Genomic DNA, 14,084 nt, shown 5'->3' with positions numbered 1-14,084 from the left:
CTACTACTACTACTACTACTACTACTACTACTACTACTACTACTACTACTACCACCACTCAATCTCTCCTATCCCTTCCTTCTTCCTTCTCTTCCGGTCCTCATTTCTTCCTTCTCCTACTGCAGCAGTTAACACATTTCAGTCTAAAAAAAATACCTGGAAATACCTGAGAAGCCGTGGAAATTGAGGGAAATATTGACAAAGAGACACTGGGACGGAATAAGGAAGATCTCTGTCTACATTTTGATGGCATCGTGTTTTCATGGTTGGAGCTCTGAACGGGACTATTTACCTAAGCCTTATATAGGATATATAACTGAAGGCACTGGGAAATTAGGCAAATATTGGGGTAGAGCGAAGAAATTGTGGATGAAGCCTGACACACACACACACACACACACACACTCTCTCTCTCTCTCTCTCTCTCTCCCGTTTTATATTCATCACACATCAAATGTCTCAGTTTACCGTATTTGGAGGAGACAGGACACACACCTACTCACGGATAAATGCCAGTACGCGTTTCACTGCTGCCTTACTGAAATCTAAAACGAGGAGAAGAAGAAGAAGAAGAAGAAGAAGCAGAAGCAGAAGCAGAAGAAGAAGAAGAAAAAAAAGGTGGAGGAAGAGGAGGAGGAGGAGGAGGAGGAGGAGGAGGAGGAGGAGGAGGAGGAGGGAGGGAGGGAAAAGAAGAAGAGGAAGGGAACGAGCTGAAAAGTTAAAACGAAAGACTGATCAATATTTTCATGTCCAAAGCTTAAATTGAATACATAAATAGATAAATAAATAATTAAGTAAATATAGATAATAAAATAAAAAAACTCGGGTAAAATAGCTTCAACGGCCTATCAAGAAGAGAAAATAATATGTAAGTATAGAAAATGAAAATCTATATGAATCCAAAAGGGAAATTTCTAATCAGCAAAATTTATCTAAACTAAATTGCAGTAAAAAAAAAAGAAAAAAAAGAAAAACGTAATAATCTACATCTCATCCTGGTTTGGTATAGTGCCCACCATCTGGCACTCATGAACGTTTTCCTTCAGTATAGGATCTCTTCTCTACTCTTGACCTCATTCGCCTCGTCTTTCCCCTCGTCGTGCACAGCCTGTACATACGTGGTCTATGGTGGAGACCTATACATTTTGAACAAAACCCATCATCTCTCAGCCAAGCCTTCATTCAAACCACCTCTCCTTTCATGTTGCCATCAAAGGAAACTGCAATTGACACTTTTTTTCTTCTAGCTGCTGACTTTTCATGAAGGTTCTCATAAGACAGTTTATTGGTGTTTAGCGGAGTTCAAAGACTGAGTTAATTTCTGAGTGTAGGGAAGCTGTTATGTAAATCATTTGCGACTGTGTATATCGTGTATGTCGGTATTGTACACACGTCAACATAAATAAAACGGAAAATTGAACATATCAAGTGTTTAATGAAGAAAATATAATGAAAGTACTTTTGAGGATAGAAAAGAACGAGAAACAACAAATCTTAAGGAGGAAGGTGAAGAAGAAAGAGCAAGAGGCGAAGGAGATAAGGAGAGAAGAGGAAGAGGAAGATGTGGAGGAAGAAGTCGAGATAATGTATAATTCACTGTTTGATCTGCTGCAGTCTCTGACGAGACAGCCAGACGTTACCCTACGGAACGAGCTCAGAGCTCATTATTTCCGATCTTGGGATAGGTATGAGACCAGGCACACACCACACACCGGGACAACAAGGTCACAACTCCTCGATTTACATCCCGTACCTACTCACTGCTAGGTGAACAGGAGCTACACGTGAAAGGAGACACACCCAAATATCTCCACCCGGCCGGGGAATCGAACCCGGTCATCTGGCTTGTGAAGCCAGCGCTCTAACCACTGAGCTACCGGTGCGTGTGTGTGTGTGTGTGTGTGTGTGTGAGCAGAGAGATGAGAGAGAGAGAGAGAGAGAGAGAGAGAGAGAGAGAGAGAGAGAGAGAGAGAGAGAGAGAGAGAGAGAGAGAGAGAGAGAGAGAGAGAGAGAGAGAGAGACAACTTTCCTGCCATTGCTGCCATGGCGGCTGGGGACCGAGAGACAACCATTGCTTGTGTCTTCTCCGGCGCGAATGTCACTTGCCAGCGAGCACCCCACTCCTTTATCACTCGTAGCTGCTGATTGATGGCCTCAGCAGCCCGCCCACTGTCCTGGCGTGGATAGGTATAGGAGAGGGTGCAGTCATCAGCATAGGCCATGACTCCTGGCAGTAGCTGGAGAAGATCATCCACGTAGATATTCCACAGGAGTGGGCCAAGAATTGAACCCTGTGGCACTGATGCCTCCACAGGCAGGGACTCAGATGTTTGCCCGTTGACAACCACCTTGAGGCTTCTGTCCTGCAGGTAATTTCCCAAGAGTCGTAGCAAGCCACCCTGGATGCCTTTAGCACGAAGCTTTTCTAGTAATCCGTTGTGCCATACTTTATCAAAAGCTCCTGCTATGTCCAAAGCAACCACTATAGTGTCCTTGCCGTCGTCGAGGGCGTCCTGCCAATGCCTGGTGAGAAGCATCATTAGGTCGGAGGTTGACCTTCCAGGTCTGAACCCAAACTGTTGGTCTGAGAGGAGGGCATTGTCCTTGAGATGGCTACACACCACCTCTGCCACGACCCTCTCAAACACTTTACCCACCACTGACAACAGGGATATTTTGTGTGCAGGAACTACTCGAGCCTCCTTCCACACTGAAGGCCAGACGTTTTCCCGTACACAAGTTGTGAGACTTGGGTGAGAGGGGCAGCCAGTTCCTGGGAGCATCGCTTCAGCAGGTGCGGGCTGATGTCATCAGGGCCGGTGGCTTTCTGTGTGTCCAGCCCCGCAATAATCGCTTCACCTGCTGATGCGTCACCTCCACCATGGTGACAGTCTTCTCACATTGCTGGACCAGCTGAGGCGGTGGCTGCTGTGGATTCCCGACCTTCATTTTTCCAGCAAACAAGGAAGCCAGCAACTGTGCCCTCTCCTTACTGCTGGTGGCGACAGTACCGTCCTGCTTGCTGAGGGAGGGATGGATTCTTGGTGGCCAGTTCCTTGTTTGTCCTTAACAAGAGACCACCAAGTTTTGTTTCCTACGCCAGTGCCACACAGTTTCCGGCGCAGGCTTTCCTCCCACTTTTTTAAGGCCCACTTGCTGGTTACCACCATCCTCCGAGGGCGAGAAGGTGAGAGGTGAGTGCAAGTGCTTCACTCTCTGCTCCTCCCTGTAGAGTGGCCCATGGGGTGTGGGTCAGGTCGCGGCGCAGGGAAGCCCAGTCTGCTTTGTTCCACAGCCAGATGGTGCGGGTGGTGGCCTCGTCCTGAGCCACGCCCACTTCCAGCTGTGTCAGTACAGCGTGATGGTCACGAGCCCCAGCTGATGACACTGAAGCTTGTCTTCCTGGTAGTCTGAGATGACAGGGTCTAATGTCCCTCCTCGTTCATGTGTGGGGAAGGTGACATGATCTGTCAGACCCTGCACCTAGCTGTGTGCCATCATCAGGTTGTCTAAGGTCTCAGTCATACAAGAGTGAGTCAGGCCCTTGTCGCGGGGGCGATACAGGGCACACAGCAGGAGGGCTGAGCGGTCTGCCAGCATACTCCCTAAATTACTCCATCTCACGTCCTTGAAGCAGACAGCCACTCCACCTCCTGTTCGCTCCTGCCGTAAGAAGCCGCTGTAGGAGACGCTCCTGACGTAAATCGTCAGTTCTGGCGTGGCAAGTAGCAGAAGTGTGTCCTTTCCGTGAGCAGTACTCACACACTTTTGCCTTGGCTCGCTTTTGTGTCTGCTTGGTGGCCTGGTGAGTCCTCAGTCCTTCGCTGGACACCCTCCTCGCGTCCTGCTGCACTTCCCTCTTAGATTTCTTTTTTCTCCAATCTCCTGAAGTGGTCTGAGGAGAGGTTCGTGGGCGAACAGAGGCACCGCGATCTACTCCGTTCGCTGTGTTTATGGAGGAAGAGTCCCTGCTGCTCTGTGTGGCGGTAGACGTGGTAGTGAGTACCGAGCAGTCACTCTGTGTGGCAGAAGGAGTGACAGTGGACGCTGGGGAGGTGTCACAGTCGCTCTGTGTGGCGGTGGAAGCAGTGGAGGTAGGCGGAGCGGTCGTTGTTTCCCGGGCAGGCGAAGGGAAGGTGGAAGTGGAGAAAACAGCTGCGTACCGGATCCTTCCTCAGTGAGCTTCTCAACTAGTGAAACTAGCTCTCCTCTCTCCAAGCCCTCCCACTGACTCTCCCCACTATCGTCCGGTAGTGGCGTGGTGTGTCAGTCTCTCTGATGTAGATGACGGGGTCCGGGATGTTTGCTTGGAGTCTAGCTCCTCTCTCTCTCTCTCTCTTCACAGCTCGTGTTGAGCTCGTCTTCTTAGGAACAGTGAAGAGGCGCCTCTCTCTCTCTCTCTCTCTCTCTCTCTCTCTCTCTCTCTCTCTCTCTCTCTCTCTCTCTCTCTCTCTCTCTCTCTCTCTCTCTCTCTCTCTCTCTCTCTCTCTCTCTCTCTCTCTCTCTCTCTCTCTCTCTCTCTCTCTCTCTCTCTCTCTCTCTCTCTCTCTCTCTCTCTCTCTCTCTCTCTCTCTCTCTCTCTCTCTCTCTCTCTCTCTCTCATTTCATTATGGGGTGTGTTTGGCAGGCTGCCGGAAGACCCACCCTAACTATAGTCGTGTCTCCCTCACAGATAGTATTAACGGTGTCCCGAAATGAAGACACGCGAACTACGAAGGCATTATATATGAACGCTAGCATTTTCCTCTCCTTGGTGGTGGTGGTGGTGGTGGTAGAAGTAAAATGTCTTTCTCCTTTCTATGTGTGTTGTGTGTTTCTCTGTTTAATATCATATTTTGTTGTTTTTTGCTCGTTTTTGTTTGTATGTACTGTGATGTTGGTTTAGTTTTTTTGTCTTTTTATTTTTTCCTTCCTTTATTTATTTACTTTTTGGTTTACTTCACTTTCTCTTCCTTTTATTTTATTTTCTTCTCTTTTTTTCTATTTTCTCTTTCATTTTATTTTTTCAAGTTTTTCGTTTTGTTTTTTATCTTTGTATTTTTTCTTCCTTCCTTTGTTTATTTATTTACTTTTGGTTTACTTCATTTCTCTTCCTTTTTCCTGTTTTTTTCTTATTTTCTCTCTCTCCTTTTAGTTTTTCATTTTTTTTATTTTTTGGTTTTCGGTTTTTTTCTTTTCCATTTTTTTCTGGTTTTTATAGATGTCCTTCTCCCTTATTCTTTATTTTCCCTTTCGTTTTAGTTTTCTTCTTGTTTTGTTTATTTTTTCCTTTGCTTTTGGTTTGCCTTTTTCCTTTTCATTTCCATTTCTTTTACATTTTTCAATTTTTTCTCTTACTTTCTTTTATTTTTTTCTTAGCTTCATTTTCATTTTACCTATGCTTTTCTATCTTTCATTTTTCTTTTATACTTTTACATTTCTAGCTTAATTTTCTGTCTTTTACATCTGCTTTCCTTCTCTCATCATCCTTTTCCTTTTCCTGGTACATTTCTATCTTATTCTCTTTCCTTCGTTTTCGTGATTTCCCTTTCTATTCATCAGTCTTACTTTCGCTTTTTCCCATCTCCTTTTGTTGTCTTCACTTATTTCTTACCTTCTCTTTTTTCTTCGTCTACGTACGCTTTGTCTTCCCTTGTCTTCTTTTATAGCTGCGGGACACACAATGGCTGGCTGTTTATACCGTTTTCAATGTAACTTTTTCCACCCACCAAGACTCGTAATTCAATCTGATTCCTCTCCATGTTACCTAAGCATTGTGATAAGTTATTCTGAGAGGGTTACGAGTACCACTTGCGTAACGTGATGTAATTAAAGGGAGATCAGGGGGCGGTTCTAATCTCTCTCTCTCTCTCTCTCTCTCTCTCTCTCTCTCTCTCTCTCTCTCTCTCTCTCTCTCTCTCTCTCTCTCTATGGGAGGGTGATTTTACTACCTTTCTTCACTTCAGTTGGAAAAATTTTTACCTCTATATATGTGTGTGTGTGTGTGTGTGTGTGTGTGTGTGTGTGTGTGTAATTCACCTCGGTCGCCTACTGGTCACCCAAGCCAGTCTTCCCCATTACGGAGCGAGCTCAGAGCTCATAGACCGATCTTCGGGTAGTACTGAGACCACAACACACTCCACACACTGGGAAAGCGAGGCCACAACCCCTCGAGTTACATCCCGTACCTATTCACTGCTAGGTGAACAGGGGCCACACATTAAGAGGCTTGCCCATTTGCCTCGCCGCTTACCGAGACTCGAACCCGGGCCTCTCGGTTGTGAGTCGAGCGTGCTAAGCACTACACTACGCGGAGTGTTTCACTGTTTGATCTGCTGCAGTCTCTAACGAGACAGCCAGACGTTACCCTACGGAACGAGCTCAGAGCTCATTATTTCCGATCTTCGGATAGGCCTGAGACCAGGCACACACCACACACCGAGACAACAAGGTCACAACTCCTCGATTTACATCCCGTACCTACTCACTGCTAGGTGAACAGGGGCTACACGTGAAAGGAGACATACCCAAATATCTCCACCCGGCCGGAGGATCGAACCCCGGTCCTCTGGCTTGTGAAGCCAGCGCTCTAACCACTGAGCTACCGGGCGTGTGTGTGTGTGTGTGTGTGTGTGTGTGTGTGTGTGTGTGTGTGTGTGTGTGTGTGTGTGTGTGTGTGTGTGTGTGCCGCGACAGCTAAGCCCTGATCCGCTGCTAAGCCTAATTAGTTTATCCGCTAAAATAATTAGCTTCAGGATTAACATTTCCGGAAGTTACATGCAAAGTAGGTGAGGACGTGATTGTGTTTTCCAGCCACAACCTTCTTCGGCTGGAGGAGGAGGAGGAGGAGGAGGAGGAGGAGGAGGAGGAGGAGGAGGAGGAGGAGGAGAAGGAGGAGGAGGAGGAGGAGGAGGAGGAGGAGGAGGAGGAGGAGTAGGAGGAGGAGGGTATTGTAGTAGTAGTAGTAGTAGTAGTAGTAGTAGTAGTAGTAGTAGTAGTAGTAGTAGTAGTAGTAGGTATTGCTAGTTAGCTGTTGTTGTTGTTGTTGTTGTTCGTTGGTTGTTGTTCGTTGGTTGTTGTTGTTCGTTGGTTGTTGTTCGTTGGTTGTTGTTCGTTGGTTGTTGTTGTTGTTGTTGTTGTTCGTTGGTTGTTGTTCGTTGGTTGTTGTTCGTTGGTTGTTGTTGTTGCTGTTGTTGTTGTTGTTGTTGTTATTGTGGTTGTTGTTCGTTGGTTGTTGTTCGTTGGTCGTTGCTGTTGTTGTGGTTGTTTGGTTTTTGTTATTATTGTTGTTATTTATTGCTTCTACATTAATTAATTGGGTGTACAAGATGGGTCTTTCCATCTACCTCACCTGCAGAGTCAACACACTGATACGTATTACACAAGAAACAACACTTTTAATATTATCCACATCGTATCAGTAAACACGGTCAAATATTTCAAGAAAACATCACGTTAATGTTCTTAGTATAAAAATGCTGAGGAATTGAAATGGTATAACATTAACAATTGCCATTCTTACTGGCTGCGCTACTATTAATAATGTTGAATTGAAGTGAATTCGTCGCCGTGTGCGTTGCAAGTCTTGACGCTTGACAGTCTGAGTGGCCGCGAGACAAGTCTATAAACCAGCATGGAGTGAGTGGTCAGGGTCTCCGAGGGGCAGCCCCAGTGGAGGAAAAGAAGGAAAGAATGAAAAAGTAATTATGCAAAGATAAAAGAAAACGTGATATGTTTGGCGCAGAGTAATCAGGTTAATTTTTAGGTTTTCAGTTAAGTTGAGTTAAGGATCTTTCTATCAAATAATAACTTATACTCAGAGAATCTTTCATCAATATCTATGGATAAACCTAAGTCAACATAAAAAGTACACGCAAAAATATAATAAACAAATAAATAAATAATGAACAGTTGAATATATGGAAATTCTAACTGAAGAGATTTTAAGTGTTCAAGCTTCAAAACCCAGCAAACACGGAACAGCAAACATTCAGGCCAGCAGCACGAGGAAATGATTTCCATGCCATTATACATTTCCGTTGCTTTATTTATAAGTATCATGAGAGGCGAGAGTGGAGGTGACTTATGGAACACTGACCTCTGCATTGTATGTGAGTTCCATGGCAGTTGTGGTGCTATTACTGTGCATCAGGAAGCTTATCCGCTTTGTCAGCGTGAAGAGAACAACGAAACGATCATGAAAACTTAAAAATGAATGCAAAATAGATGAACGCATCTCTAGTGTTAGCCGTGCTTCCTTCCCCGCCCATCCTCCTCACGTATACATACACATCGGTGGCCCTCCCGTCTGTGGGGTGGCCCGGTCCCCGAAGTGTGGCGGGCCAGAGAGCGGGACTGGGGATGTGCTGGCGGCAGGCGAGGTGAAGGCTCAGTGTTGCAGCGGCTGACCTGTTGCTGTGACGGTCGCTCACACTCGTCTCACTCTCACCGCCTCAGTCACGCATCCGACCCTGGCGCTAACCCTCCCCGGCCGCGATGTGTCCCGCCACAAACGTAACTGACCATTCCGCGGTCTGAAGCGTCTGTCTCTCCAGCACGGAATACGATGCGGGAATGAGGCCACGTGGAGCACGCACGCTGTCTTATTCATTGCAGGACTTTCGTTAACTTACTTTTAATGTTTTTTAACACAAACATCTTATTGTAAACCACCTGCAAAGTGGTGGTAAGATTCAGTTGCTATGATGGTCGATGAAACAATCGCTGACAAGTGAGTGAGGAGTCTGCAGTGAGGCTCCCAGACAAACCATCACCTGCAGCGTCGCTCCTGACCTTCGGTGAGTATGAATGAATGTGTCTTGGCGGCCGCTGGGTACACGGGAAGCTGCTGCAGCTCAGGAGTTTTGTGTTGATCTTGTTTTCTTTTTGTGTAGATTAAGGAGCTTATCTTCTCTGTTGTGATTCGTGCTAACGTGGGAGTGACGAGCCTATGTTCATGGGGCCGCCACTTTCAGGCGATCAGTGACTATATTGTGTGTGTGTGTGTATATATATATATATATATATATATATATATATATATATATATATATATATATATATATATATATATATATATATATATATATATATATATATATATATATATATATATATATATATATATATATATATATATATATATATATATATATATATATATATATATATATATATATATATATATATATATATATATATATATATATATATATATATATATATATATATATATATATATATATATATATATATATATATATATATATATATATATATATATATATATATATATATATATATATATATATATATATATATATATATATATATATATATATATATATATATATATATATATATATATATATATATATATATATATATATATATATATATATATATATATATATATATATATATATATATATATATATATATATATATATATATATATATATATATATATATATATATATATATATATATATATATATATATATATATATATATATATATATATATATATATATATATATATATATATATATATATATATATATATATATATATATATATATATATATATATATATATATATATCTTCGTCCATTTTCTCTCCCTCCCAGCTGCTTGCTCTGTACAAGGGCCTTATCCGCCCGTGTATGGAGTATGGCTCTCATGTCTGGGGATCCACACACACAGCTTTACTAAACAAGGTGGAATCTAAAGCTTTTCGTCTTATCAACTCTTCTCCTCTAACTGACTGTCTTGATTCTTTAAGTCACCGCCGCAATGTTGCATCTTTATCTGTCTTCTACCGCTGTTTTCATGCTGTCTGCTCTTCTGAACTTGCTAACTGCATGCCTTCCCCTCCTGCGGCCTCGCTGCACAAGACTCTCTACTTCTTCTCATCCCTATTCTGTCCATCTTCCTAATGCAAGAGTTAACCAGTATCTTCACTCCTTCATTCCCTACACTGGTAAACTCTGGAACTCTCTACCTGTGTCTGTATTTCCACCTGCCTATGACTTAAACTCTTTCAAAAGAGGAGTGTCAAGACACCTCTTACGTTAACTGGACCCTCCTTTTAGATTTTTTGTTTTTCTCTTTCTACTTTCCTCTTAACAGGGCCTGGCAACCAGCGGGATTTTTTTTTCCAACACTTTGTTTGCCCTTGGCCAGTGCCCTTGTAATGTAAAAAAAAAAAAAAAAAAAAATATATATACATATGTATATATATATATATATATATATATATATATATATATATATATATATATATATATATATATATATATATATATATATATATATATATATATATATATATATATATATATATATATATATATATATATATATATATATATATATATATATATATATATATATATATATATATATATATATATATATATATATATATATATATATATATATATATATATATATAAGGAATGTGGTTTAGTAATATCTGAAGAGGAACCGTGCTAGCCTTATGTATCCTCGGTAACGTGATCACAAGTCTTTTGTGTACGAAGCGGGAGGAACACAAAACTCCTGTCAGGTTTAAAGGACTGAAAGTGAAGACTTCGGAGATAAAAAAAAAAAAAAAAACTAGGAAAATAAGTAAAACGTAAAAAGTTCGGATATTAAAGCTTGCTCCTTCCACACAGCATAATGAAGGGCTATGTGATGCCACCAAATGAGACACACACGCTTGTACATTATGAAGAACAATGATTTTTCTCTTTGGTCACACTGCGAGGGTGACAGCCATGGTCCTGCATTAATTCATCCAGTGCACAGACTGAATCACCGTGACTCTGCCTCACCGCAGTGAAGGAATAACATGCTATGCTGCACTTTCTCCCCTGGCCCCCTTCCTGATCCTTACACCCGCCAGCAATATTGAGTCAGGAAAAAATACTTAAATTTTTCACTCCCAGTCGTCTCTTTACTTTGTTCTCCCGAGGGAGGCTCGACTAACATTTTCGTTCGTATTTCCTCTGGGGTTTGCTCTCGATATTAATTTGCTCAAGGCTTTCACGTACCTGACTTAAATAATCATATTCAGCGAAAAATCATGAAAATATTGCCTCCGTCATATTATCCTGGCACAAGTGTAGCGGAAAGAATGTTTACTCTCAGGAAAATGACGCCAGTTCGATTCCTGCGTTGTCACAAAGGTGCTGGCCAACACTTCTTCACATACAGTCTGAATAATGTAGCACCAATTATAGGTATGTGGTTATCAATAAAGATACGCGTCACATTCTTGTGAGGAAAAAAAGAGCCTCGTACTGCACACACACGCCTTACATTCCTAGTGCACCACGTCATGACATCTGTCCAGTTTGTGCCCTCCATGCCAGCCTTGTACAGGAACCATGGTTCCCTCTAGCTTCCTCGAGGTGATACAGACACTTTGGGATGTAACAAACGACGAATGATTCAATTAAGGTTAAGGGAAATTATCTAAATTTAAATCCAGAGCCACCACCACCACGACTACTACTACCGGTGATCGAAATGCCAACTGACATTATTTCTTCCTACTTTCTGTGTATACTTACACAAGACGCGGAGCTGTCGATGCACATCTGATACGCGAAAGAAAAGCCTTAAGAAATCTCACACTCAAAAGCCGTCGTTTCTACCCATCATTCCGTTACTAACATACACTCTCTAACCAGTAATCGTGGTGAAGCTATGTTACGAGTCATTGTGCCTTGTAGAGAACGTATATCTACCACCCCCATAAAGAATCCTACACACCCGTTGTTGGTAAGATGCATGTGCAGTTTAGCGAACGTAAGCTGGAAGAGAAGACTGTATTCTGATATTACGTAGCTATTGGAGAAATGCTGCGCCGGCGAGCTCTGTGTGTTGGCGATGGGCAGGTATGGATTACACTTCCTTTTCCTTTATACCAGAATATGTTGTTTAAAAATACCTTTGATTCTGAAGCTATTATGATTCCACCAGTAACATGCAGAAGGTTGAGCGAATAGTCTCTCGCCTCAATCCTACACAGTGTCACATTCACCGCTCCACACAAAACCCTCCAAAACTTTTCTGTTGAAATATATAATTATTACAACGACGATTATTCTAAAATAAATCCCTATGTAAAATATTTTCTGGCTAGCATATATGAATGGATGGAAATACTGCGGACTAAAAAGTGTGTAGCTTAGGCAAGGAAAAAGACCAACTTCCCAGGAGCCCTTGTCCCTATCCCTACCACTCCTCCACCCTTTCATCTGCTACAGCGGGAGGGAGACTCGGCTCCTTTGGTTGTGGAAGTCGTCATTCCCTCCCCTCCATCAGCCACACATGCAGCAACACAATGGACAGGCTCACTTTCAAGATACCATTAGCTCTCACCTCAATTCCCTCTGTGTTCCATCCACTGCATGACTTTACAAGCCATGCATGTCTCCCTCGACTAATGAACTGCCTCTCACGATAATAATGAACATGTGATGTGGGTTGACTCCACCCGTCTGTTTTTTTTTTCTGACTCCAGGTTAGTTTGCAGGCTGTGACGCAAACAATTATTCGAGTAAACTAACTTGTCTTGAAGACCTGAAGCCTGTCCGTTCCGCTTAGATAATTTATCTTGCTCAGCTCACCACCAGTCTGACATAAAACCATATTATACTTTACACCTCATTTCTACCACCTCTCGCAACAACCCATCACCGTCCGCCCGTACTAATAACCTTCCTTTCCCCATAGTCCACTCAGCAGCCCGCAGGCCGGTCCGCGTTGTGACAACACACACTAATGAAGTTTGGAGGAAAGGGTGGTGGCGGCTGCTCTACGTCAACACAGCTGTCATTCCTGTTCAGCGGCCTCAACTAAGATCGTGCCAAACATTTTTTTTTTTACTTATCTTCAGCCATATTGTCTTATCAAACATATCTATTTTGGGTATTATGGCAGTAACCACAGCTCACTAACTTCCATGCATCGTATATTAGCAGGCAAAATATAATGTTTTTTCTTAATTACGATCTACACGACGAAGGGACTACCAATGAAGTTAGTAAACTTAACCTAACTTAACTATAGCCTTCAGATGGAAGTGCTAATGTTACTACTGTTATCAGTATTATCCTTTGATTTTCATTTCTTGATGATATTTTTAATGACATTCATAACCACTAAAATCTACTAAAACTTAGCTATTAAAGCAGCGGAAAACAAAGAAAGCTCACCGTCACCTAATACACCTGAAGGAGAGAGGGCTGCGAGAAATGTATTCTGTAACACTTTTGCGCATCACTTCCACGATATTCAGAAGGCTCTAGTTGAACTTCCAATGTTTTTTTAAGGGTGTTTTTATGATACTTGTGACAGATCTACAATATTTCTGGACTATAAACACGAAAAATTCTTAGGAACCCGATTAATGATCTCTCGGACCACTAAAACTAGCAGTGTTGAGGAAGCACAACGTTTCAGAATACGAGCCCAGATCTCTTATGTAACAAGTCTTACGGACACCACACCTTGAACGCGGCCACAAAAAGGTACTCGTTTTCTTTACTGTACCGTTACCTTAACCGTTAAACGAGACACTCCACCAACGGCCAGACACTTTTGCCAGACTCACCAAAACATCCGGCATCGATAAACTCACTTTCTGATCTATAACTTAAAAAGAGATTTTCTGAAACGTTGCATTTCTTTGGTCTTCTATAACAATGAAGTGCTTTTGTGGTAACAGGAAGTAAATTCTATTATAGAAATGTTAAATAGAAGTGTTTGAATTTACAAAACGGATGGAGGAGGCAGGACGAGTGAAAAGAGGTTGTATAGAGGAAGGCAGCGAAGATGGAGGCAAACGCAGGCAGGATAGAAAAAAAAAAACGGAGAGGGAATGGGCGAAGCAGGGTGGAGGGTGGAGAAGGGAGGGGAGTCCCGAGAAGTAGCAAGGTGGTGTTTTTACGGCAGGATTAAGGAAGATAGATCTGAGTGAGCCTCTACAGTCCCTAGGCCACACCCAGTGCACAGCCATGGCCCGTCACACCCTACCACACTGTCATATTGGTTAAGCACGTGGGGGAAGCCAGGGGAGTAATGAACCCAAA

The 14,084-nt window shown here is 42.5% G+C and overlaps 2 protein-coding genes across 3 annotated transcripts in view; one reads left to right on the top strand and one right to left on the bottom strand.

Annotated features, from left to right (window-relative positions):
- Positions 1-14,084, bottom strand: part of LOC123517721 (lysophosphatidylserine lipase ABHD12-like) — a 261,492-nt gene that overhangs the window by 50,370 nt on the left and 197,038 nt on the right. The window lies entirely within an intron of this gene.
- Positions 8,350-14,084, top strand: part of LOC123517720 (serine/threonine-protein phosphatase with EF-hands 2-like) — a 235,938-nt gene continuing 230,203 nt past the window's right edge. For both annotated transcript variants that reach the window (XM_045278104.1, XM_045278103.1), the window contains exon 1: positions 8,350-8,777. The gene's annotated coding sequence lies outside the window, so the exon portion shown is untranslated. The remainder of the gene's footprint in view (positions 8,778-14,084) is intronic.

The sequence above is a fragment of the Portunus trituberculatus genome, chromosome 42 (genome assembly GCF_017591435.1).
Source record: "Portunus trituberculatus isolate SZX2019 chromosome 42, ASM1759143v1, whole genome shotgun sequence".
Taxonomy (NCBI): Eukaryota; Metazoa; Arthropoda; class Malacostraca; order Decapoda; family Portunidae; genus Portunus; species Portunus trituberculatus.
The sequence above is the reverse complement of the archived record's forward strand: the minus strand, read 5'-3'. Positions and strand labels throughout refer to the sequence as shown.